Source organism: Amblyraja radiata, chromosome 1 (genome assembly GCF_010909765.2).
Source record: "Amblyraja radiata isolate CabotCenter1 chromosome 1, sAmbRad1.1.pri, whole genome shotgun sequence".
Taxonomy (NCBI): Eukaryota; Metazoa; Chordata; class Chondrichthyes; order Rajiformes; family Rajidae; genus Amblyraja; species Amblyraja radiata.
This window is the reverse complement of record NC_045956.1, coordinates 16,911,981-16,936,236: the sequence shown is the minus strand read 5'-3', so window position 1 is coordinate 16,936,236 and position 24,256 is coordinate 16,911,981. Positions and strand designations below refer to the sequence as shown.

General features: G+C 43.2%; 1 long non-coding RNA gene across 1 annotated transcript; it reads left to right on the top strand.

Annotated features, from left to right (window-relative positions):
• Nucleotides 1–6,118: 6,118 nt before the first annotated feature.
• Nucleotides 6,119–23,982, top strand: LOC116967074. The gene is made up of 4 exons (XR_004410204.1): nucleotides 6,119–6,131; nucleotides 10,750–10,753; nucleotides 12,662–12,672; nucleotides 23,788–23,982. It is a non-coding gene; the product is annotated as an uncharacterized LOC116967074 (long non-coding RNA).
• Nucleotides 23,983–24,256: the final 274 nt, after the last annotated feature.

Here is a 24,256-nt window from a genome sequence, read left to right as displayed (position 1 = left end):
ACAATTAAACCAAGCCAATTAGCCTACAAACCTGTACGTCTTTGGGGTGTGGGAGGAAACCGGAGCTCCCGGAGAAAACTTTGGCAAGTGACGGGAAGAACGTACAAACTCCATACAGACAGTACCCAGAGTCAGGATCAAACCCGAGACCCTGAACTCTACCGCTGCACCACCATGCTGCTAATTAAATAATTTTTGAGGCGGGGGGGGGGGGGGGGGGTAGATAAAAACTGGAAGAGAGGATGGGCAGGACAAAGCCTGGAAGGTAATAGGTGGATGCAGGTGAGAGAAACATAGATAGTCAGATGACTGTACAAAGGCTTGAGATGAAAAGACAGGAGTGAGACAAAAGGATTGTGAGTTGTGAATTGTGAAGATAGGGAAGGAATGATGTTGGAAGGGGAAGGGAGAAATAAGTGCAAGGCCAAGTAGGGCACAGGGGAGGGGGTGTGAAGAGTGAGGCGGGTGGGAAGAAATGAGTTTGGGGGGCTTTGTAACCTAAAATTGGAGAATTCAATGTTCATACCATGGGGTTGTAAGTTACACGTGGAAGATTCTTGATTAGTAGCAGGGTCAGAGGTTATGAGGAGAAGGCAGAAGAATGGGGTTAGGAGGGAAAGATGGGTCAGCCATGATTGAATGGCGGAGTCGACTTCATGGGGCGAATGGCCTAATCCTACTCCTATTCCTTATGATCTTATGACCTTAATATGAGGTGCTGTTCTGCCAGCATGTTTGTGACCTCTCTCTGTCAATGGAGGAGGCCCTGGACAGGAAGGTCAATATGGGAATGCGAAAAGGAGTTTAAATGGTTAGCAACCAGGAGTTCCAATGGCCTTTAAGACCTCACTAATTTACTTCTGTTAAACCAAAAAGTGCTTTATTAGAGAAAGGTTTGGGTCTGCTTTGATGTATTTGAACACTTAACCTTACGACAACCTGCATTCATAGACACCCCTCACCACCCCAAAAATGCAGTTACCACCACATTACCACCACATTCATTTAAAATATCCCTATTACATTTGATTCTTTAGTTCATTTATGTTACCTGAGCTTCTGTAGTTTTATTTTTTAGCAATTTCTGATTTTATTTCAAAAACTTATCGTTATTTAACATATATAAATTCAGAAATTTCCAAGTTTTAGTGATATTTGGAGTGTTGTATTCATTTCTGGGGACAGGAAAAGATATAGGAAAGATGGTATTAAGCTGGAAATGGTACAGAGAAGGTTTACGAGGATGTTGCCAGGACCAGATGGTCTGAGCTATAGGTGGAGGTTGAGTAGGCTGGGACTATTCCCTGGAGCGTAGGAGGATGAGGGGTGATCATATAGAGGTGTATACATTCATGAGAGGAATAGATCAGGTAGATGCACAGAGTCTCTTGCCCAGAGTATGAGGAATCGAGGACCAGAGAACATAGGTTTAAGGTAAAGGGGAAAAGATTTAATAGTAATCAGAGGGGTAACTTTTTCACACAAAGGGTGGTGGGTGTACAGTTTTGGTCTCCTAATTTGAGGAAGGACATCATTGTGATTGAGGCAGTGCAGCGTAGGTTCATGAGATTGATCCCTGGGATGGCGGGACTGTCATATGAGGAAAGATTGAAAAGACTAGGCTTGTATTCGCTGGAGTTTAGAAGGATGAGGGGCAATCTTATAGAAACATATAAAATTACAAAAGGACTGGACAAGCTAGATGCAGGAAAAATGTTCTGAATGTTGGGCGAGTCCAGAACCAGGGGCCACAGTCTTAGAATAAAGGGGAGGTCATTTAAGACTGAGGTGAGAAAAAACCTTTTCACCCAGAGAGTTGTGAATTTATGGAAGTCCCTGCCACAGAGGGCAGTGGAGGCCAAGTCACTGGATGGATTTAAGAGAGAGTTAGATAGAGCTCTAGGGGCTAGTGTAGTCAAGGGATATGGGGAAAAGGCAGGCACGGGTTATTGATAGTGGATGATCAGCCATGATCACAATGAATGGCGGTGCTGGCTCGAAGGGCCGAATGGCCTCCTCCTGCACCTATTTTCTATGTTGCTATGTTTCTATGGGTGCATGGAACAAACTGCCAGATGAGGTAGTTGATGCTGGGACTATCCCAACATTTAAGAAACAGCTAGCAGATACATGGACAGGACAGGTTTGGAGGGACATGGACCAAACACAGGCAGGTGAGACTAGTGTAGTTGGGACATGTTGGTCGATGTGGACAGGTTAGGCCATAGGGCCTGTTTCCATGCTCTCTCACTATGACTCTATGACTCTATTAAAACACAAGCACTATTTGTTGAGGATGTCTGTGCAAAGACTTAATGGACTGATTAGGAACAGTCAACATGGATTTGTGCCTGGAAGGTCATGTTTGAATAATCTTCTTGAATTTTTTGAAGAGGTTACTAGGGAAATTGATGAGGGTAAAGCAGTGGATGTTGTCTATATGGACTTTAGTAAGGCCTTTGACAAGGTTCCTCATGGAAGGTTGGTTAAGAAGGTTAAACTGTTGGGTATAAATGCAGGAATAGCAAGATGGATTCAGCAGTGGCTGAATGGGAGAAGCCAGAGGGTAATGGTGGATGGCTGTTTGTCGGGTTGGAGGCAGGTGACTAGTGGGGTGCCTCAGGGATCTGTGTTTGGTCCTTTGTTGTTTGTCATGTACATCAATGATTTGGATGAAGGGGTGGTAAATTGGATTAGTAAGTATGCAGATGATACCAAGATAGGGGGTGTTGTGGATAATGAAGAGGATTTCCAAAGTCTACAGAGTGATTTAGGCCATTTGGAAAAATGGGCTGAAATATGGCAGATGGAGTTTAATGCTGATAAATGTGAGGTGTTACACCTTGGCAGGAGAAATCAAATGGTAGGGAATTGAAGAATACAGTTGAACAGAGGGATCTGGGAATAACCGTGCATAGTTCCTTGAAGGTGGAATCTCATATAGATAGGGTGGTAAAGAAAGCTTTTGGTATGCTAGCCTTTATAAATCAGAGCATTGAGTATAGAAGCTGGGATGTAATGTTAAAATTGTACAAGGCATTGGTGAGACCAAATCTGGAGTATGGTGTACAATTTTGGTCGCCCAATTATAGGAAGGATGTCAACAAAATAGAGAGAGTACAGAGGAGATTTACTAGAATGTTGCCTGGGTTTCAACAACTAAGTTACAGAGATAGGTTGAATAAGTTAGGTCTTTATTCTCTGGAGCGCAGAAGGTTAAGGGGGGACTTGATAGAGGTCTTTAAAATGATGAGTGGGATAGACAGAGTTGATGTGGATCAGCTTTTCCCTTTGAGAATAGGGAAGATTCAAACAAGAGGACATGACTTCAGAATTAAGGGACAGAAGTTTAGGGGTAACATGAGGGGGAACTTCTTTACTCAGAGAGTGGTAGCGGTGTGGAATGAGCTTCCAGTGGAAGTGGTGGCGGCAGGTGCGTTGGTATCATTTAAAAATAAATTGGATAGGCATATGGATGAGAAGGGAATGGAGGGTTATGGTATGAGTGCAGGCAGGTGGGACTAAGGGAAAAAAGTTGTTCGGCACGGACTTGTAGGGCCGAGATGGCCTGTTTCCGTGCTGTAATTGTTATATGGTTATATGGTTATATGGATACAATGAATGCCTACAGTTTGTAAAGCAAGCCAAAGCATGTGCCAACGCTGTCCATCCCTGCGGGCTGAAGAATAGCGGATCAAGTTACCTTCCTCAAGTATGGAGTCAGGGTGACTTCTGCAATGCCACAATGAGCAGCCGACCTGAGAGATAAAAATGTAAGTTGGCAATAACAATCTGGAATGGTACTGAGACTGGGAAACTGAGAGTGACCATGATCTTAATCTCTGCTGAAAAGCTAGTCATGGTACGTGTATGAGGTGATATTTGAGGTTGTAGGAGGAGACAGATCTCAGTGAGGGACAGGAATGTACATTAAACGTTGTCCCTTTAAATCTCATTGTTTCAGGAGAAGCAGAGTTAGTAAAAACCCAGTTGCTATGTCAGTACTTAAGAACTGTCATCTTCTCAAAGTGATAAGGTTGAAAATTATGCTGAAGGCGAACATTCCACTGCTGTAGATATCAGATGTGGAAATTTTATGCTGGAAAATGGTGCCAGGGAGAACAGAAATTTCAACAAAAGTAACTTTTTATCTGATTATCGCCCCATGGAATAATTTCATAGTTCCATTTCTTAAGCCTTTCAATCCCTAAAGCAAACATTCATATGTAGATGTACAACCGCTGAAAATGGCATAAAGCTTGAGCTGCAAAGGCAGAGACTAGAAGGAAAGAGAATTGGAAATGAATGAATGAATTAATTAATTAATTAATTAATTAACTGATTAATGTTTATCGGCCAAGTATTCACATACAAGGAATTTGCCTTGGTGCTCCGCTCGCACGTCACAACATGACATACAGTGACAGTTAGGAATGACACATAAAACATTAAACATTAATAATAAAATATTATTGATTAAACATGTGAATTAAATAAAATACCATAGCAAAAAGGAGGCTACAGATCTTTGGTTATTGAGTAGAGCTACTACTCGTGGAAAAAAGTTGTTTTTATGTCTGGCTGTGGCAGCTTTGACAGTCCAGAGTCGCCTTCCAGAATTTGTGGCCAGGGTGAGAGGGGTCAGAGATGATCTTACCTGCTCGCTTCCTGGCCCTTGCAGTGTAAATCAGGATTTACTGTCTAAAAGGATGTTTGGATCAAAGGTGAATTAATCAAAGAGTTTTCTGGTGTAAAGAAATGCTCAGCATAGATGGCAAAATCTACTTATTATAGACATTGCCTGAATTTTCTCTAAGAAACAATTCTAAAGAGCACAAGAAAATTATACAGCGGAGTAAAACAGTGAAAGCAGGTCTGATTATGTCAATAAGCAACTAACGTAGTTATTTTATTAACTACAGAAAGGACCTGATTGCAAAGCAGATTTATTTCTTTTTTTAAAAATATTTTTATTGGAAGCATATACATGTCATAACCAAAACACGATTTACTTACCAATTACATATAAACAAAGCTTCTATTTTTTATAATTTTTTTTGAAAGATAGGGCTATAGAAAGAAAAAAAATAAGAGAAAAAAAAGAAACTATAAGCTAATAGAGAGGGGAGGGAGAAAAAAACCAAAGAAGATTACCAATAACACAATTTTGGAGATTGGTCCATAGGTTATAGTGTAATTGTTCATCCACTCCTGGGTTCAAGTTTCAGTCCAGTTTACGTGTTGAACCAGTTTACCCTTTTAGAAAATCAATAAATGGAGACCATATTCTAGCAAATAGTTCTGATTTGTCAATTAAGACAAGTCTAATTTTTTCCAAGTGTAAGGTCTCAGACATTTCCGCAATCCATATTTTAATTGTGGGGGAGCAGATTTATTTCTGAGTGCTTCTCAGATCAAACTGTTTAGTAGATTTAATGGAAGTTAGTAAAGAACGTACAGCTTGAATATTGTATAAAATATTAAAATATATTTTAAAATGACAAGCACTTTGTCCCTTCACTCTTACATTACATTGTGTGCCGACCTCTACTGAGCACGCAATGATTAACATCAGATGACAAATTAAATACTATTTCAGAAGCAAATGCTTTCAACACCACAGAGGGAAAAATGGAAAGAATGCAAAGGGAAAATATATTGTTGGAATATAATGCCCCGTTCAATCTTCTCCGTGTATTTTCTCCATTTTTTCAAATTATCCGGTTGTGCATTGGCCTTGAGAGTGTGAACAGTGTTGCGTTGATTATAAAGGTCAATATATTTACTTTGGTTGGATCTCTTCCCCAGATGGTAACTACCAATATGCAGAGTTGACGAAAAAGGCATTTACGGTTTCTGCTGTCCATGGTGCTGAAAGAAAGGAGCTGAAGGGCTTAATGAAACTTGCCATGGTTTGCTGCCTATTGCTTGAAGCATTTTCCAATATGATAGCCTCACATGCCATTTGCAGCCTCACATGTGAAGCATGTTTATAATTAGAGAACCCCTTAACCAGTTTTATTACTCCATGGACAACTTTGGTACATTGGCCTTCATCAATGAGGACATAGTGTATAGTAGTTGGACATTATGTTACAGTTGTACAAGACATTGGGAAGGCAGAATTTGGAGTATTATATTGAGTTTTTATCACCCTGCTATAGGAAGGATGTCATTAAGCTTGAAAGGATGCAAAGAAGATTAATGAGGATGTTGCCTTGCCTCAAGGGTCTGAATTATAGGGAGAGGTTAGACAGGCTAAGACTTTATTTCTTGGAGCTCAGGAGGATGAGAAGTAATCTTATAGAGGTGAATAAAATCATGAGGTAAATAAATAGGGTGAATACACAAAGCTCTTTACCTAGAGTTTGGGAATCGAGAACCATGGGGCACAGATGTAAGTGAGAGGAAAGATTCAATAAGAATTGGAGGGGCTACTTTTTCACTCAGTGGGTGGTGGGTATATGGAACGAGCTGTTTGAAATAAACCAAAGCATTTTCACTGCCTATCGAAGTATTCATGAATGAATGAACATGATAAGAACAGACAATATCATTGGCCGACCAGCCATTACTGTATTGTGTACTTCCATCAGGTATTTTATCAATAAAATCTTAAGCAGATTCTTTGATGATATGAAGTGTTAACTGCTCTATTGCTGAAAGTTGCTTCCTGCATTGCATTCCCCATTTGGATACTCTGAAGTACTCAGGATTTTCCAGCTCCATCAGTAATGTTACTTGTTCCAACTGCAATAGGTGTTATTCCATCAATGCCCATACTCAGGAATTCTGATTCAGAGCTAGACCCAGACCAAAAAACATATAATGTGCAGATTGTAACCAAACATTCAAAGTAACTGGAAAGCAAACCATTGAAGAGGTTTTTGCATTCCTCTGCTCTGAATCCATGCCTGATTTTCTCCTCTTCACCCACTGCTGATGTCTATTTATACTTTCAATGCAACAGATTGAAAATATATTTTAGAGTTCAAAGTGAAAGTGAAAATGGTTTCAGGGGTTTGTGCAGGAATGGGTAAAACAATCTAACCCAGAAATCTGTTTGGATATATTTGAAAGCCTCTAGATAAAACCGACCTCTGCTGTTCAGGGAATGTTTAATATTACATGATATCCAACCTGCACTAGATACACAAGTGTGGACTGGGTCTCTAGGGATCTGAAAATGTGGCAGGACAGCTTCAAGCAATCTTTTAGACTGAGTTCCTTTTGGCCATTATTTTCCATCTGGCTGCATTTTGTGTGCTGGAGAACAAGTGAGCATCTTATGTCAAAGTCTGATTAAAGCTTCAGGAGTCAAACTGAATATTTATTGAGTACCTCTTGCAGATTTCCAGTTTTAATCCCTGAATTCCCTCCGTCTTCTTACTGTTTAAAAACTTTGCACTTTGTTGCTGTTGATGCAACACTGATAGTCCTATTTTAACAAAAGTAGACAAAAATACTGGAGGAACTCATCGGGTGAGGCAGCATCAATGGAGAGAAGGAATAGGTGATGTTTCGGGTCAAGATCCTTCTCCAGACTGATGTCGGGGGGGCGGGGAAAACAAAGGAAGAGGCAGAGACAGTAGCTAGTGGGAGAGCTGGGAAGGGGAGGGGAATGAGGGAGAAAGCAAGGACTATCTGAAATTAGAAAGTCAATGTTCATACTGCTGAGGTGTAAACTACCTAAGTGTAACATGAGGTGCTGTTCCTCCAATTCGTGCTGGGCCTCACTCTGGCAATGGAGGAGGCCCAGGACAGAAAGGTTGGATTCGGAATGGGAGGAGTTGAAGTGCTGAGCCACCGGGAGAGCAGGTTGTTTTGAACGTTAATTGTTTTAATTGTGTTAGAGAGCAATCAAATAAAAATGGAACAGAGATTAAACTTTAAGTAAACCATTCAATGAATTCAGCACGACAGATGGAATTCAATGACATGTAAGAGCTTTTCATAAACAAGCTGAGGAGGAAATAAATAAAAGGATGCATAACATACAATCTGATGCAATTATGAAACTGAAAGAAGACATTTAGGAGAAATGGTCAAATTCCAGTGATAGCCTGTCCATAGCCAGCATCCTGTCAGCCACTAGCTCCAATGTTTCTCCCAGTGCGGAAAATATGCCTCAGTTTATTGTGTGAAGGACATCTATAACCAGCCTGCGTCTCAGGAGCAATCAAATGTAATCTTGAAAAGCATATTTCAGCATAATGCCAGAGGTCTAGGTTCAATCCTGACCTTGGATGGTCTGTGTGGAGTCTGCACGTTCTTCCTGTGGGTGGACCACTTGGGTTTCCTCCTGGTGCTCTGGTTTCCGCCCACATCCCAAAGAGATGTGGGTTGGTAGGTTAATCGGCCTCTGTAAATTGCTGCCAATGTGTAGGCAGTGGGTGAGAAAGAAGGATAACATAGAACTTGGATGAACAGGCGTGGGCTTGAGGAGCTGAAGGATCTGTGTTCATGCTATATCTCTAAAACTAAGCCAAAAAATATATATCGATGGAATACAGAGGAATGAGATCTCAGATTTCAAAGAAACATAAGAAATTCTGAAAGGAATAATAGCAGTAGAGAAGATAAGTGACTGGAACATCAAGTAAGAGATGGCAGAGTCTCAGGACTAGGAATAATCATTTAGGGAAGAGACAAATAGTAATATCTTTAGTTAGAGGACAGTGAAGTTTGGAATTCCTAGATGACCCTGAACACTGTTAATGGGTATAATCAAGGCTGAAATCAATTCACTTTTGGTCCCCAGAAGGTTAAAATAAATCGGGAAAGAGATTAGTCACCATAATTCTTGAATGGTAAAACATGTTTATCAATATTGTAGCCTTTTCCTGCATCTCTTTCCAATGATTTGATTTTAATATACCAGTGATGTAAAAGATCACTTCCTCCATATTTCTGCAACACTATTTTCTACCGTCTCTTTCCACTGTTGTTTTTTGGCAAGATTGCAAAACGGACAATCGGCCTTCAACCGCTGAGTACTTCTAATCCCTTTTTTCAAGTGCCTTTTTTGTAACCAACCTCACTTTCAGCACATAATCATTCCTGCTGAGCCTGCACTGATCTGAATTAGATTTGACTGGATCAGATATCATACTTCCAACAAGATAAATCACAGTTAATTGTACCCCTGCTGATTTCCTGTTATTCAATATCTTGCAACAATACTAAGTGACAGGAAATGGTGGGAGAGTGGGCAAAGAAATGGCAGATGGAGTAGAGTGTGCTGTCATGCACTTTGGTCGTTGGGATAAAGGCATTGGCTATTTTCTAAATGCAGAAAGGATTGGCAGTGCAAATGGACTTGGGAGTGCCAGTGCAGGATTCCCAAAAGGTTAATTCACAGGTTGAATCAGTAGTAAGGAAGGCAAATGCAATCATTTCGAGAGGACTAAAATATAAAAACACAGATGTAATGCTCAGGATTTATAAGGCACTGGTCAAACCACACTACTGTGAGCAGTTTTGGGCCCCATATCTGAGGAGGGATGTGCTGGCTTTGGAGAGGGTCCAGAAGAGGTTTACGAGAATGATCCCGGGGATGATTGGGTTAACATATGATGAGCGTTTGATGCTTGTATTCACTAGAGTTTACAAGGATGAGGGGGATCTCATAGAAACCTCCCAAATAATGAAAGGCCAGAATAGAGTTTAGTGTAGTTTAGTTTAATTGATTATTGTCATGTGTACCAAGGTGCATTGAAAAGATTTTTTGTTATCCAGTCAACGAAATGGGAATAATGTTTAGTGTAAGATAAAGTCCAGTAAAGTCCAATTGATGTTAGACCGAGGGTCTCCAATTACAGTAGGTAGATGGTAGGTCAGGACTGCTCTCTGGTTGGTGATAAGATGGTTCAGTTGCCTAATAACAGCTGGGAAGAAACTGTGCCTGAATCTGTAGGTGTGCGTTTTCACATTTCTATGCCTATTTCTGACGGGAAGAATAGGGAGTGACCGGGGTGAGGTTCATCCGTGTTTTTGCTGGTGGCCTTGCCAATGCAGCCTGAATATGTGTGGAAAAGATGTTTCCACTAGTGGGAGAGTGTAGGACCAGAAGACACAGCCTCAGAATAAAAGGGCATATCTTTGGAAAGATGAGGAGGAATTTCTTGCACCCGAGTGTGATGAATCTGTGCGATTTATTGCCACGGGCAGCTATAGAGGCCAAGTCTTTGGGTATTTTTAAAGCAGAGATTGATAGGTTGTTGATTCCTAAGGGAGTCAAAGGTCAGCTGGAGAAGATAGAAGAATGAGGTTGAGAGTGAAAGATACATCAGCCATGATTGATTGAACGGCAGAGTAAACTCAATGGGCCAAATGGCCTACTTCTGCTCCTATGGCGAATAAACTTATGAAAATAAAAAAAACTCCAATTGGTGAGGCCCATTAAACAAAATAAAATGCATGGCATCTAATGTAATCAGTCAGGTAATTTCCCCTTGCTAAAATATATTCACTTGCAAAAAAATCAATTCATGATAAATGTCTAAATTAATTGCAAAGTTTTAGATATCGGTGAATATGAAATGTCTTGTAGGTGTTCATAAATAAATGTACAATTATTTTTCCCACAAGCTTGGGCATCTGTCCATATTCCTGTAAAATGGAACGCATTGAATATGCTATTGCCTCTACGAAACATCTCCGCCTTTGATATGACTTCAATCATGAATAAAATATTATGAGCTGTGGCAAGGATTTATTTACAACCATAAATATTAAAGAGTCAAAGAGAAATGTTTTGATAACTCGATGTTGCACTTGGTGAGATACAGCTGTCAGTTAGTGAGTCAGTCCTAAAAACTGACAAATGACTAGTTTAGTTTTCGGGTGATTGAGTCCTTGATGATGAAGGCAGTGCCACACCAATTACAGCTTTAGAAAGATTTGCAAATCCATGACAGGATGAAAGGAATTGTGCAAAACTAATGGAGGAAATTCAAACAGAAAGAAGAAGAAAGTAGCAGAGAAAATTCCTGCAAAGAGCAATTAATTTTTTGAGGATATTCAGGAAACGATAAATGCTGGAATCTTGGAGTGCTGGAGTAACAGTGGCTCAGGCAGCATTCCTGGGGGATATGGATAAGCAATGATACGGGTTGGGACCCTTCTTGTGTCTGAAGAAGGATCTCCATTTGAAGCGTTACTTATCCATGTCTTCCAGTGATGCTGTCTGACTTGCTGAGTTATTCCAGCATTTTATGATCAATGTAAACTCGATATGGGAACTGAGCGGAACATGCAAGTGGATTGGTAAACAAAACTCTTGCAAAAGAAAAATTGTATCTTAACTAAGTTTCAGAAAGGTTCACTTGATTTTCATTTTACTCTTTTTCAGTCATTACCTCCTTCAATTTGCTTCATTATTTAGCGCCAATTTTTCATAAGCTTCAGTAGGGTGACCATGAGTATCAGATAAGATATTCCTGCGCTTGTCCACATGGGTGCAATAATGCAGGTAATCTTTCACTGTGAAATAAGTTGCGAATGATAAAGGCAGTCTGAGAAGGGAAATATAGGTTGTGATAAAGAGTATGGCATAAAATATTGGATTTCCTAGCCTTAGATAAAATATTACTGAGCAAATATGGCAGATAAAAAACAGTCGTGGGGAACAATAAGCTTTGACAAGCATTCAAGATGATGTGCCTTTTCAGCATCTGAAATCCTGGAATTTGGGTATCAGCACATTTTGCTATGCTCACTGAACTGCACCACTTATCAGAGTGGTCAAACAGGTTTAAAGATTCAAAAGTTCCCCTATTCCTCACAAACGTACGGAGCGCTGAGTGTGGAGTTTGTACGTTCTCCCTGTCACTATGTGGGTTTTCTCCGGGAGCTCCTGATTCCTCCCACATTTGCAGAGACGTGCAGTTTTGTTGGCTAATTGGCGTCGATGAATTCCCCCTAAAGTGTAGGTTACCAAAGTGGGATAACATAGAAATAGTGTGTGGGTGATCAATGGTCAGCAGGGACTCGGTGGGCTGAAGGGCCTGTTTCCACAGTGTATAGTTTTATAATAATAATAATAATAATAATATTAATATATTTTATTGTCATTGCACATAGGTGCAACGAGATTTGATATGCAGCTTCCAGCCGATAGTCATAACTTAAACAACTAATAAAATTTAGAATTCCTGAGAAACATGATTTATATTTAAAAAAAATGTTTTAGTTTAGTTTTAGAGATACAGCATGGAATCAGGCCCTTCGGCCTCCCGAGTCAGCGCCAACCACCGATTCCTGCACACTAACACTATCCTATACACACTAGGGACTAATTACAATTATATCGAGCCAATTAACCGACAAAACTATGCGTCTTTGGAATGTGGGAGGAAACCGGAGCACTTACGTGGTCACTGGGAGAATGTAACATTTCCATAAAGATAACACCTGTCATCATGATCAAACCCGGGTCTCTGGCGCTAGAGGCAGCAACTCTACCACTGCGCCACCGTGCCGTGCCTCTAAACTACACGAGCAATTAATTGTGAGAAACTTTGAATGCATTATCGATGCGGCTGGATGATCTGGTAGGGCCGATATTACACTGGACACCATCTCCAGACTCCTGATACAAACAGTAAAAGATGCCAAGCTGTGCAATGTCTTCAGCAAGGTTGCAGATGGAACATAGCAGCAATGCACCTGGTCAAGACCGGACAGTTCAGCCCAGTCCTGGGTAGATTTCCTCTTCGAGTCCAAGGTATTCTCAGTCCGATCCATCAACGTCATGCACAAGTACCTGCTGGATCTCAAGGTTGCACACCATTTTATATCCCCATCTCATTCCCATACCGATCTTCCTGTCCTGGGCCTTCTCCATTTCCAAAGTGTAGCGAGAAACAAGCTGGAAGAACAGCACCTCATATTCTGCCTGGGTAACTTACAACCCAATGGTATGAATATTGCATTCTCTAGTTTCAAGTGATATACCCAACCCCCTCTCCCCACCCTCCCTCTCTTTCCCCTGCTGACCCCCACACTGGTACACACATACAGTATTTATCCCACCATCCTAGTCACGCTGTTCATTTCCCCTCCTCCATACACACACCACCCATCCCCGACGCCCTTACTTTCATTTTATCTCCCTCTTTCCCTTCCCACGGTCTCCTTTCACCTATATCCCCCCCTCTATCTTTACATTTCACTCCTCTTCTTTCTATATCTGTTTGTGGGATTTCATAGGTGAGAAATAGTGTGCAAATTCACAGTAAGAGGAGCAATATTACATCTTTACATAAAGTGATAAGGAGGAGAAACCCGCTCAATAGACACAATAAGCTGTGTATGAAAGTCTTGTGAAAAAGACTGGTAGCGTTTTGTTGTATGATTGACCAAAGGTAATGACGTGCAACCTCTTTGCAGTTCTGCTGAGGGTACTGATGATGGTTATTGATCAGGGAGTGACAATAAAATACTAAAGGTTATTGATGAAGACACCAAGAATTGCAGCTGCTGGAATCTTGCATTGAACATAAAGTGCTCGATAACTCAGTGGGAGGACATGGATAGGTGATGTTTCGAGTCAGGACCCTTGTTCAAGGTTATCAATGTTGAGTTGAGTCATAGCTCACTCATGATCTAAGTAGATGACAGAAATAACATCTCATTGGTATATTGCAGTGTAATCCAGTTGCATAGTTTGTAGAAAAAGGTTGGGTGACATTTTGGGCTGGGACCCTTCTTCAGGCTCTGGGGATCGATGAGGTTGGAGAATGTGGAAGGCCTCCACAGTCTGACGAAGGGTCCCGACCCTAAACGTCACCCACCCTTTCTCCCCGGAGATGCTGCCTGACCTGCTGAGTTACTCCAGCACTTTGTGTCTATCTTTGGTATAAACCAGCACCTGCAGTTCCTTGTTTCTGCATAGTTTGGGTGACTGAATAATCACAAAGTGAAATTCTTCAAGTGATTTGAACATTGTCTAAACAAAATGGTATATCCCTGTACATGATTATGAAGACAGGTCTTACAATTAGACATGAATATTACAGCCTCAGTTCAGGGTACTCCTGCGTTTTCTATGACCGCACTTAATTAATGGAGAGGTACAAATCTACCTCTAAGATTTTGAGTTTAATGCAAACCACCAACGCTCATCATCCTCTTTAATTGCTCCCTTTTATGTGCCACTTGTTTGTTGATGCACAAGAATTGTCAGCATAAAATCCATTGCTCAAAGTTAATGAAAAGTTAGTTCAAGTTCAAGTGAGTTTGTTGTCATGTGTCCCTGATAGAACAATGACATTCTTGCTATCAGCCACAGGCACTGTGCCAAATTCTGCAGTCCTTTAACTTTCTGAAACACGGACTACTTTCTGCAGTCCTTTTACTTTCGGCTTGTATAATCTAAATGTTGCATTGTAATAGAGAAGAAAAGTCGAGTTCAGAAAATTAAATACAAAAAATCCACAAGACTGTATTCTAGCATTCAACACAGAACAGATCAATAACTCTCAATTCATCTATAATCGATAATAGGAAACTCAGGAAAACCATGATTTGAGGCCCAAACACTCAGATCTTATTGTAAGACCTGTCCTCATGTCTGAATACACAGATTGAATCCCTGTTATGTATTCCATAGTGCCATAGGTATCAATGTTAATAAAGCCTCCAAGTGTTTGTTTACCTCAGAAAATATTCATAGCTAAGACAATTGTGCATGCCTCAAGTCTTCCAAGGGTGAAGAATGTCACCAAGAAATCTAAGAGAACAGATCTACAACTGTTGGGTAGTTTACAACATAATGGTATGAAGCACCTCAACCCAACAGTTTGAACATTGAATCCTCCAAACTCAAGTAATACTTTTTTCTTTCCTGTGCTCTCCCCACCCCATTTTTCCCACCTCCCATCCTCTCCCAGTTGCCCTGCCCCTTTCTCCTCCTTCATTAACATATCTTCCAGCCTTGGGCCCCTCATTTCCCACATATAGCCCCTCTTTCCCCTCTTCCATCTATATCCCTCCCACTGTATTTACATATCATGCCTCTTGTCTTCTTCTGATTCAATTCAATTCAATTCAATTCAACTTTAATGTCATTGCACAAATACAAGTATGGGTACAACGAAATGCAGTTTAGCGTCAATCCGTAGTAATAGTGCAATATAGAAATAAAAATACAGAGTAAGCAAACAATGTGGACGGAGAGACTGGAGAAATCTATCGGCGGGACTCCGAGTTCAGCAGTGTGATAGTGTTGTTGTAGAAGCTGTTCCTCATCCTACTAGTACGAGACCTGAGGCTCCTGTACCGCCTCCCTGATGGGAGGAGGGCAAACAGTCCATGGTTGGGGTGGGAGGGGTCTTTGATGATTTTCCCGGCCCGTCTCAGACACCGTTTTTGGTGGAGGGCATCCATGGCAGGGAGCGGGGCACCGATGATGTACTGAGCGGTTTTCACCACCCGTTGTAGTGCCTTCCTGTCCGCTACGGTGCAACTGCTGTACCATACCGTGAAGCAGGTGGTCAGGATGCTTTCGATGGTACAGCGGTAAAAGTTGGTCAGGATCTGGGGGGACAGGTGAGCTTTCTTGAGCCTCCTCAGGAAGTAAAGGCGCTGCTGCGCCTTTTTGATCAGCTTGGAGGTGTTGAGGGACCAGGACAGATCCTCCGAGATGTGTACCCCGAGGAATTTGTAGTTGGAGACGCGCTCCACCTCAGTCCCGTTTATATGGATGGGGGTATGTCTGCCCCCTCTGATCTTCCTGAAGTCAACAATAATTTCCTTCGCCTTCTTGGAGTTGAGGACGAGGTTATTGTTGGCACACCAGGTTGTCAGGTGCTGGACCTCCTCCCTGTAGGCTGACTCGTCGTTGTCACTGATCAGTCCTACCACCGTGGTGTCGTCGGCAAATTTAATTATGGCGTTGGAGCCATTCTTAGGGATGCAGTCATGGGTGAAGAGGGAGTAGAGGAGAGGGCTGAGCACACAGCCCTGTGGCACAGTGTTCAGTGTTATAGTGGAGGAGGTGAGGTTGTTGACCCTAACAGACTGTGGTCTGTTGGTGAGGAAATCCAGTGTCCAATTGCAGAGGGAGGTGGAGATGCCAAGTCCACTGAGTTTGGTGATCAAGCTAGCGGGGATGACAGTGTTGAAGGCAGAGCTGAAATCAATGAACAGCATGCTGATGTAGGTGTTATTGCTGTCCAGGTGGGTCAGGGCAGAGTGTAGGGCCGCCGATATGGCGTCCTCTGTAGACCTGTTGGTCCGGTAGGCAAACTGATGGGGGTCCAGTGTGTGGGGGAGGCTGGCTTTGAGGTGAGCCAAGATCAGCCGCTCCAAGCACTTTGCAATGACAGGGGTGAGTGCCACTGGGCGGAAATCGTTGAGACTCCCTGTAGCTGATTGTTTGGGCACTGGCACAATGGTTGGTGTCTTGAGGCAAGTGGGGACAACACCCTGGGCCAGTGACAGATTGAAAATGTCAGTGAAGACCAGGGATAGTTGTCCAGCACATGCCCTGAACACCCGCCCGGGGATGCCATCGGGGCCGGCAGCTTTGTGCTCATTCACCTTGCTCAGTGCGTCTTGTACAGCAGAGGTGGAGAGACTGAGGGGTTGTTCATTCGGGGCTGGAGCAACTTTGATGGCTGGAGTTTTGTTGTCCCGGTCAAAGCGAGCATAGAAATGGTTTAGCTCGTCAGGAAGGGAGGCGTTGTCTGGGGGGGGGGGAGGTGTTAACTTTCTGGTAATTGGCAATGGATTTGATTCCTTGCCACATGCGCCTGGGGTCGGAGTTGTTTTGGAAATGCTCCTCAATCCGCCGTTTGTGATTGAGTTTGGCATTCCTAATTCCCTTTTTCAGATTGGCCCTGGATGAGCTGTATCCCTCAGCGTTGCCAGATCTGAAAGCGGCATCGCGAGCCTTCAGCAGGAGTCTGACCTCCCTGCTCATCCACGGCTTCTGGTTAGGGAAGGTCTTTATCTCTTTGTGGGTAGTGACGTTATCAGTGCAGAATTTTATATAGTCCAAAACTGTTGAGGTGTATGAGTTGATGTCCACTTGGGAGTTAAAGGTGGCCTGGGTGGCAAACAGACTCCAGTCTGTTTGCTGAAACTGTTCCTGTAAAACAGAGACTGCCCCCTCAGGCCAAACCTTCACTGTCTTCACGGTAGGTTTCACACGTCTGATCAGAGGTGTGTATTTGGGGAGCAGGAACAGAGAGAGGTGGTCAGACTGTCCAAGGTGGGGGAGGGGGAGGGCTTTGTAGGCTTCAGCAATATCAACCAGAATATTGTTTCCTCTGGTTGGGCAGGAAACATGCTGATGGAACCTGGGGAGTACAGTTTTAAGGTTGGAGTGGTTGAAATCACCCGCAACAATAAATGCCCCCTCTGGGTGTGCAGTTAGTTGTTTGCTGATAGCAGCTTGCAGCTCTTCCATTGCTAGCCTGGCATTAGCGTCCGGGGGTACATAGGCTGCAGTGATAACAGTCGATGTGAATTCTCTGGGCAGATAGAAGGGCCTGCACTTTATCATCAGGTATTCCAGGTCAGCAGAGCAGTGACTACCAATCCTAACAACGTCCGTACACCATGTGTTATTCACATAGATGCACAGTCCGCCGCCCTTGGTCTTACCGGAGTCCTCCACTGTTCTGTCGGCCCTGAAGACAGTGCACCCCTCCAGCTCGATGGCGTTGTCCGGGATGTTATCGTTGAGCCATGTTTCAGTGAAGACCATGGCGTTGCAGTCGGCGATCCGTCTGTGTGTGGTGATCCGCAGCCGTAGTTTGTCGATTTTACTCACCAGGGACCGGACATTCGCGAGGAAAATGCTGGGCAGAGCTGGCTGGTGCGGGTTTGATTTCAGCCTAGCTCGATAGCCTCCCTGCTTCCCACGTCTTTGTTTGCGATACCTTGCTGTCTCCTATTTGCTTCAAGCCTTTGTCACTTCTAGCCTTCCCACCTATCTGCACGAGATAGCCCAGCTGTTGGTGGTTGTGCAGTAAACAAGCAGAAGCATAATCTGCTAATCTACCCTCACCTCCTCTCACCTGGATCCACCTAACATTTGCCAGGGTTTGACACACCCTTTTCCATCTTTCTTCCACCTACTTCAATCACTTTGAACAAGGGTCGCAACCTGAAATGTCATCTGTCCATTCCCTCCCCTGATGCATCCCGAGTTCCTGCCACACTTTGTATTTGGTTCAGGATTCCAGCATCTGCAGTTCCTTGGATCTCCAAATCTACAACAGTGATGGGTTATATATAATCACTGACCGACTCCTGGAATCCAGCCATAACCTTTAATGATACTGCAAGGTTATTAAATATAACAGTTGATTCAAACTACATTACTCATTTTTACTCAGTCATAGAAAGTGGATGCTAATGGCAAGATTGGCATTTACTGCCCACCATTAACTGCTCCTGAGAAAGTAAAGTTGAGCACTTTCTTGAACCACATGCTGTCTGTGGGGGGGGGGGGGGGGGGGGGGGGGGGGGGGGCGGGGGGGAGAACTACTCACCATGTAGTAGAAAAGAACAAGATTTCACTCCAGCAACAATGAAAGACCACCAATAGCAGTACATTTGGTGGCGGCGCGACTCGTTGCAGCGGCTCCTACAGCCTGTCTGTCTTTTTTTATTTTTTGTCTAGTTAAATGTAGTGTTTGGTGTTTTTTAAATACTGGTTTTTAAATGTGTATATGTGGGGGGCGGGGGGGGGAGGGGGAAACCGTTTAAAATCTCTTCCCTGTCCGGGAGACCCGACCTTTTCCCTGTCGGGTCTCCGTTGTCGTTGGGGCCTAGCACCGTGGAGCGGCCTCCAACCTGAACGACCCGGGGGCTCGGGAGACTGCGCTGCGGACTACTCACCATCGTGGAGCTGGCCGCCCTCGGAACGTGGGGAGCGGTGGTGACTCGCTGCTGCGACTCGACTCCTGGGGCTCGGAGGCTCCAGCAACGCAGCCGCAGGTCCGGTGGACTGGGACATCGGGAGCTCGCGGGTCCGGGGGGAGAGAGAGACCGCTTCCCGGAGCTCCCGCAACGCGACTTCTCCAGCCTGTGTCGCGGGGTTTGGAACGACCCGGAGCGGGGAAGTACATCACCCGGCACGGCTTCGTGGCCGTGGGACATTACAGCGCCCGCCGGGGGCTCCAACTTCGAGACTTCTAGACCGGGAGCGGGGCCGTAAATCGCCCGGCACAGCCTAAAATGGCCGTGGGACTTATCATCGCCCGCCTGGGGCTTGGACATCGGGAGAGACATGGAGAGCAGGGGAGAGAAAAGACTTTTGCCTTCCATCACAGTGGGTTCACTGTGATGGATGTTTGTGTGAACTTAATTGTGTGTATGTCTGTAGGACATTGTTTTTGTTTGTATGGCTGTGGAAACAAAATTTCGTTTGAGTCTCACTGGGGCTCAAATGACAATAAATTTGTATTGTATTTCCAAAGCATGGTTTTATCACACTCGAAGAGAAACCTGGAGATTCTGGTGTCCCCATGCATTCACTCACCTTCTCCAACTAGATACAAGAATCAGGGGAGGTACTAACAAAATAACTTGTGTTGCAACATGCTTAGTAACAGTACACATTACAACCACAGGGCACTGATGGTAGAGGGAGTACATCTAGGTTAATAAATGGGATCCCAATCAAAGGGGTTGCTTTATTTTAGAAACATTTGAGTCAAAGACTACTGTTTTAGTTGTATTTATCTAGGCAAATTGAGAGCTTTATTACGATACGCTTAATGTGCCTTAGAAAGCCTTGGGGAATTTAATGTCACAAGTTACAGAATCACCATGCCGTCCAATGCCCTGTCTAAGTTAATCCCATTTGCCCACATTTGGCACATATCCCTCTCAACCTTTTCTACCTATGTACCTATCCAAATGACTGAAATGGTGTTATTGTGCCAGCCTCAACTACTTCCTCTGGCAGTTCATTCCATATATCCATCACCATCTGTGTGAAAAGTCTGTCCCCATGGTTCCGATTAAATCTTCTGCCTCTCACTTGAAACCTGTGCCCTTTAGTTCCTGTTTCCCCTCCTCTGTGAAAGTAAACTATATATTCACCTTGAATTATATCCCATATAATTTTATACACCTCCATAAGATTACCCCTCATTCTCCAATGTTCCAAGGAATGAAGTCCAAGTCTGCGTAACCCTATAGCTCAAGCCCTCGATTCCTGGCACCATCTTCTCTGCACTTGTTCCAGTTGAATTACAGTTTTCCTACTTCAGGGTGATCAAAACTGAACACAATGCGCAAAATATGGCCTTATCGACTTCTTGTACAAGTGTAACATAATGTCCCAACTTCTATACTTAATTCCCTGGTTGATGAAGGCCAGCATGCTAAATGCTTTCTTTACCACCCTATCTCCTGCTAATCCACTTTTGGGTAAAAAAAAGTACTCCAACACTTAAATCCCTATGCACTGTAACAGTTCCCAGGGCTCAACTCTTCACTGTGAAAATCCTGCTCTTGTTTGACTTCCCAAAATGCATCATCTCACACTTACCTGAATTAAACTCCATTTGTCTGTCCTCAGCCCACTTGCTTGGCTGATCAAGACCTGCTGTGATTCTTGATAAGCATAATAAGATAGACAGTCTATATGGACCTCAAGAAGGCCTTTGATAAGGATTGGTGTGGTGGAGTTATTCTGGAAGATTAAATTGCATATCGCCATGGAGAGTTAGCTGACGGGACACAGTATTAGTTGAATGGTGGGAATCGGAAGGTGGTGGTGGCAGGTTGTGTTTTGGAAGGAAGCTGTTTGTTACCAATCTTATGGCATCAGTACGTGGGGGAAAAAACCACTCAGAAAATTGCCACGGGCAGCAATGATACAAATGATACATTATGAAGTCCTCCACTTTCATTATTTTGGATCCAAGCCATGACTCCAGCCAAACTATTGTGGTACAGAAATAGGACTATCTTCTGCTTGCTAAAGCAAAACATTAACCCAGTGAGAAACTAGACAAACACAATCTGATCAGTGGAAGCCCCACAGACAAGGAGAAGGAAAGCATCACCAACAAGTTGAGGAGGATCTATTTTAGTGTCTTCTGGAAACTTACTAATCATGCCTTGTACATTCTCATCCAAATTATTGAGGCAGAAGACCAGCAGTACTGGGCCCCAGCACTGACCCCTGAACCCCACTGTCACCCTCTGCTTCCTTCATTGGAGCCAATGTTCTATCCATTCAGCTATCTCTCCTTGGATCCCATGCGATCTAACATTCCATGCGGAACCTTGTTGAATGTCTGTCTGTGGAACTTTCAGCTGACCAGATTGCTCTTAGGATTTCCTTAGGATTTTTTCAAGCGGCTTGCTCCCACCAACTGATAGGTCAGGCAGTAACATCATGGGATTTGGTCGATAACAATCAGCATAAAATGTTCTTGCTCTTACTTGACTTAATGCCAAGATGCTTCATGGGATCACTGCTGAGAATTCCCAGCATACATTCATTCTGGATGAAGACCACTACACTATAACCACCAGTGAGTCTCTTCTGTAGGGGTTACAGATAAAACCAAGGATTAGGACTTTTTTGAATGTCATCATTCTATGAGTACAGCTACATACAGTGGCTTGCAAAAGTTTTCATTCCCCTTGAACTTTTCCACATTTTGTCACGTTACAACCACAAATGTAAATGTATTTTATTGGGATTTTATGTGATAGACCAACACAAAGTGGTGCATAATTGTGAAGTGGAAGGAAAATGATACATGGTTTTCAAATTTTTTACAAATAAAAAACTGAAAAGTGTGGCGTGCAAAAGTATTCAGCCCCCCTGAGTCAATACTTTGTAGAACCACCTTTCGCTGCAATTACAGCTGCAAGTGTCACAGTCTGCCCTCTCCTCATTCTCATCCACTTCGCCTCCCAGTACTTTTCCACCGGTCCCTCCTTCTCCTCACCTGCCTGCCTGCCACTCCCCTCTCATCAGCCCAACTCTCCTCACCTGTTGCACTCAGTTGCCTCTGATCACCAATTAACCCGGTATATAGACTCTCCTCACTGTTCACACAGTGCCAGATTGTTCTCAGCATTCATGCAAGACTCTCCAGCGATTTCCCGACTGCCTACACGGATTCGATCCTGACTGCCCCTCTTCGGAACCCTCGCTCAATCCTGAGCCTCTGTGTGAGTACGGTGTACCCATTCCTGTGTTACTACTCTGTGTTACAGTATCGTAATAAAGTTCATTACCAACTATACCTGCCTGATTCTGTGCTGCTATTGGGTCCAAGCTATACCCGTTACAGCAAGTCTTGTGGGGTATGTCTCTACCAGCTTTGCACATCTAGAGACTTAAATTTTTGCCCATTCTTCTTTGCAAAATAGCTCAAGCTCAGTCAGATTGGATGGAGAGCGTCTGTGAACAGCAATTTTCAAGTCTTGCCAGAGATTCTCAATTGGATTTAGGTCTGGACTTTTACTGGGCCATTCTAACACATGAATATGCTTTGATCTAAACCATTCCATTGTAGCTCTGGCTGTATGTTTAGGGTCCTTGTCCTGCTGGAAGGTGAACCTCCGCCCCAGTCTCAAGTCTTTTGCAGACTCTAACAGGTTTTCTTCCAAGATTGCCCTGTATTTGGCTCCATCCATCTTCCCATCAACTCTGACCAGCTTCCCTGTCCCTGCTGAAGAAAAGCATCCCCACAGCATGATGCTGCCACCACCATGTTTTACAGTGGGGATGGTGTGTTCAGGGTGATGTGCAGTGTTAGTTTTCCGCCACACATAGCGTTTTGCATTTAGGCCAAAAACTTCAATTTTGGTCTCATCTGACCAGAGCACCTGCCTCCACATGTTTGCTGTGTCCCCCACATGGCTTGTGGCAAACTGCAAACGGGACTTCTTATGGCTTTTTTTCAACAATGGCTTTCTTCTTGCCACTCTTCCAATAAAGGCCCGATTTGTGGAGTGCACGATTAATAGTTGTCCTGTGGACAGATTCTCCCACCTGAGCTGTTGATCTCTGCAGCTCCTCCAGAGTTATCATGGGCCTCTTGGCTGCTTCTCTGATCAATGCTCTCCTTGCCCGGCCTGTCAGTTTAGGTGGACGGCCATGTCTTGGTAGGTTTGCAGTTGTGCCATACTCTTTCCATTTTCGGATGATGGATTGAACAGTGCTCCATGAGATGTTCAAAGCTTGGGATATTTTTTTATAACCTAACCCTGCTTTAAACTTCTCCACAACGTTATCCCTGACCTGTTTGGTGTGTTCCTTGGGCTTCATGATGCTGTTTGTTCACTAATGTTCTCTAACAAACATCTGAGGCCTTCACAGAACAGCTGTATTTATACTGAGATTAGATTACACACAAGTGGACTCTATTTACTAATTAGGCGACTTCTGAAGGCAATTGGTTGCACTGGATTTTATTTAGGGGTATCAGAGTAAAGGGGGCTGAATACTTTTGCACGCCACACTTTTCAGTTTTTTATTTGTAAAAAAATTTGAAAATCATGTATCATTTTCCTTCCACTTCACAATTATGCGCCACTTTGTGTTGGTCTATCACATAAAATCCCAATAAAATACATTTAAGTTTGTGGTTGTAACGTGACAAAATGTGGAAAAGTTCAAGGGGTATGAAAACTTTTGCAAGCCACTGTATATTCTGTCACTGCAATAGACAGTGGGATATCACTTATACTGGACTCGCTGAATGTCCCTATCCAGTTGATTCTTTACTGCATTCAACTGTTTAACTTGCTAGATCGCTGGATAGGGACATTCAGCGAGTCCAGTCTGGTGAAAAGACATTGCGTCTAACAAACTGGTGGGGTAGGATGGCGATAGATTACACTCTGAGAATGACACTGTCTACACCATGCGGTACTCTCTCTGAGCTGGACTTCCTAGTTTATGATAACTTCCTGTATAACAGGAAAGGTAACTCAAGGCTGTAGGAACCGGAATATCCAGCAGGTGGCATTAATACATGTAAACAGAATGTGGTCCAGCACATCACTCCCCCTTCTAGAGTCTTATATAGTCACGAGCAGGTGAGACCAGCAGATATCACCCTCTGATGGAAATTCTGTCAGGATCACAAAAATTACAAAACACAGCCAGTGTATAATCAATTTTCCTAATAGGCATGATTCGACACAGTAATATAGTTGCAAATGCCATTAAACTGATTTTTTTAATTGCAAACCAGTGCAATCCAATTTCTGAGCAAGCTACTTTTAACATTGAAAAATATATTTCAGACTCAAACACAAA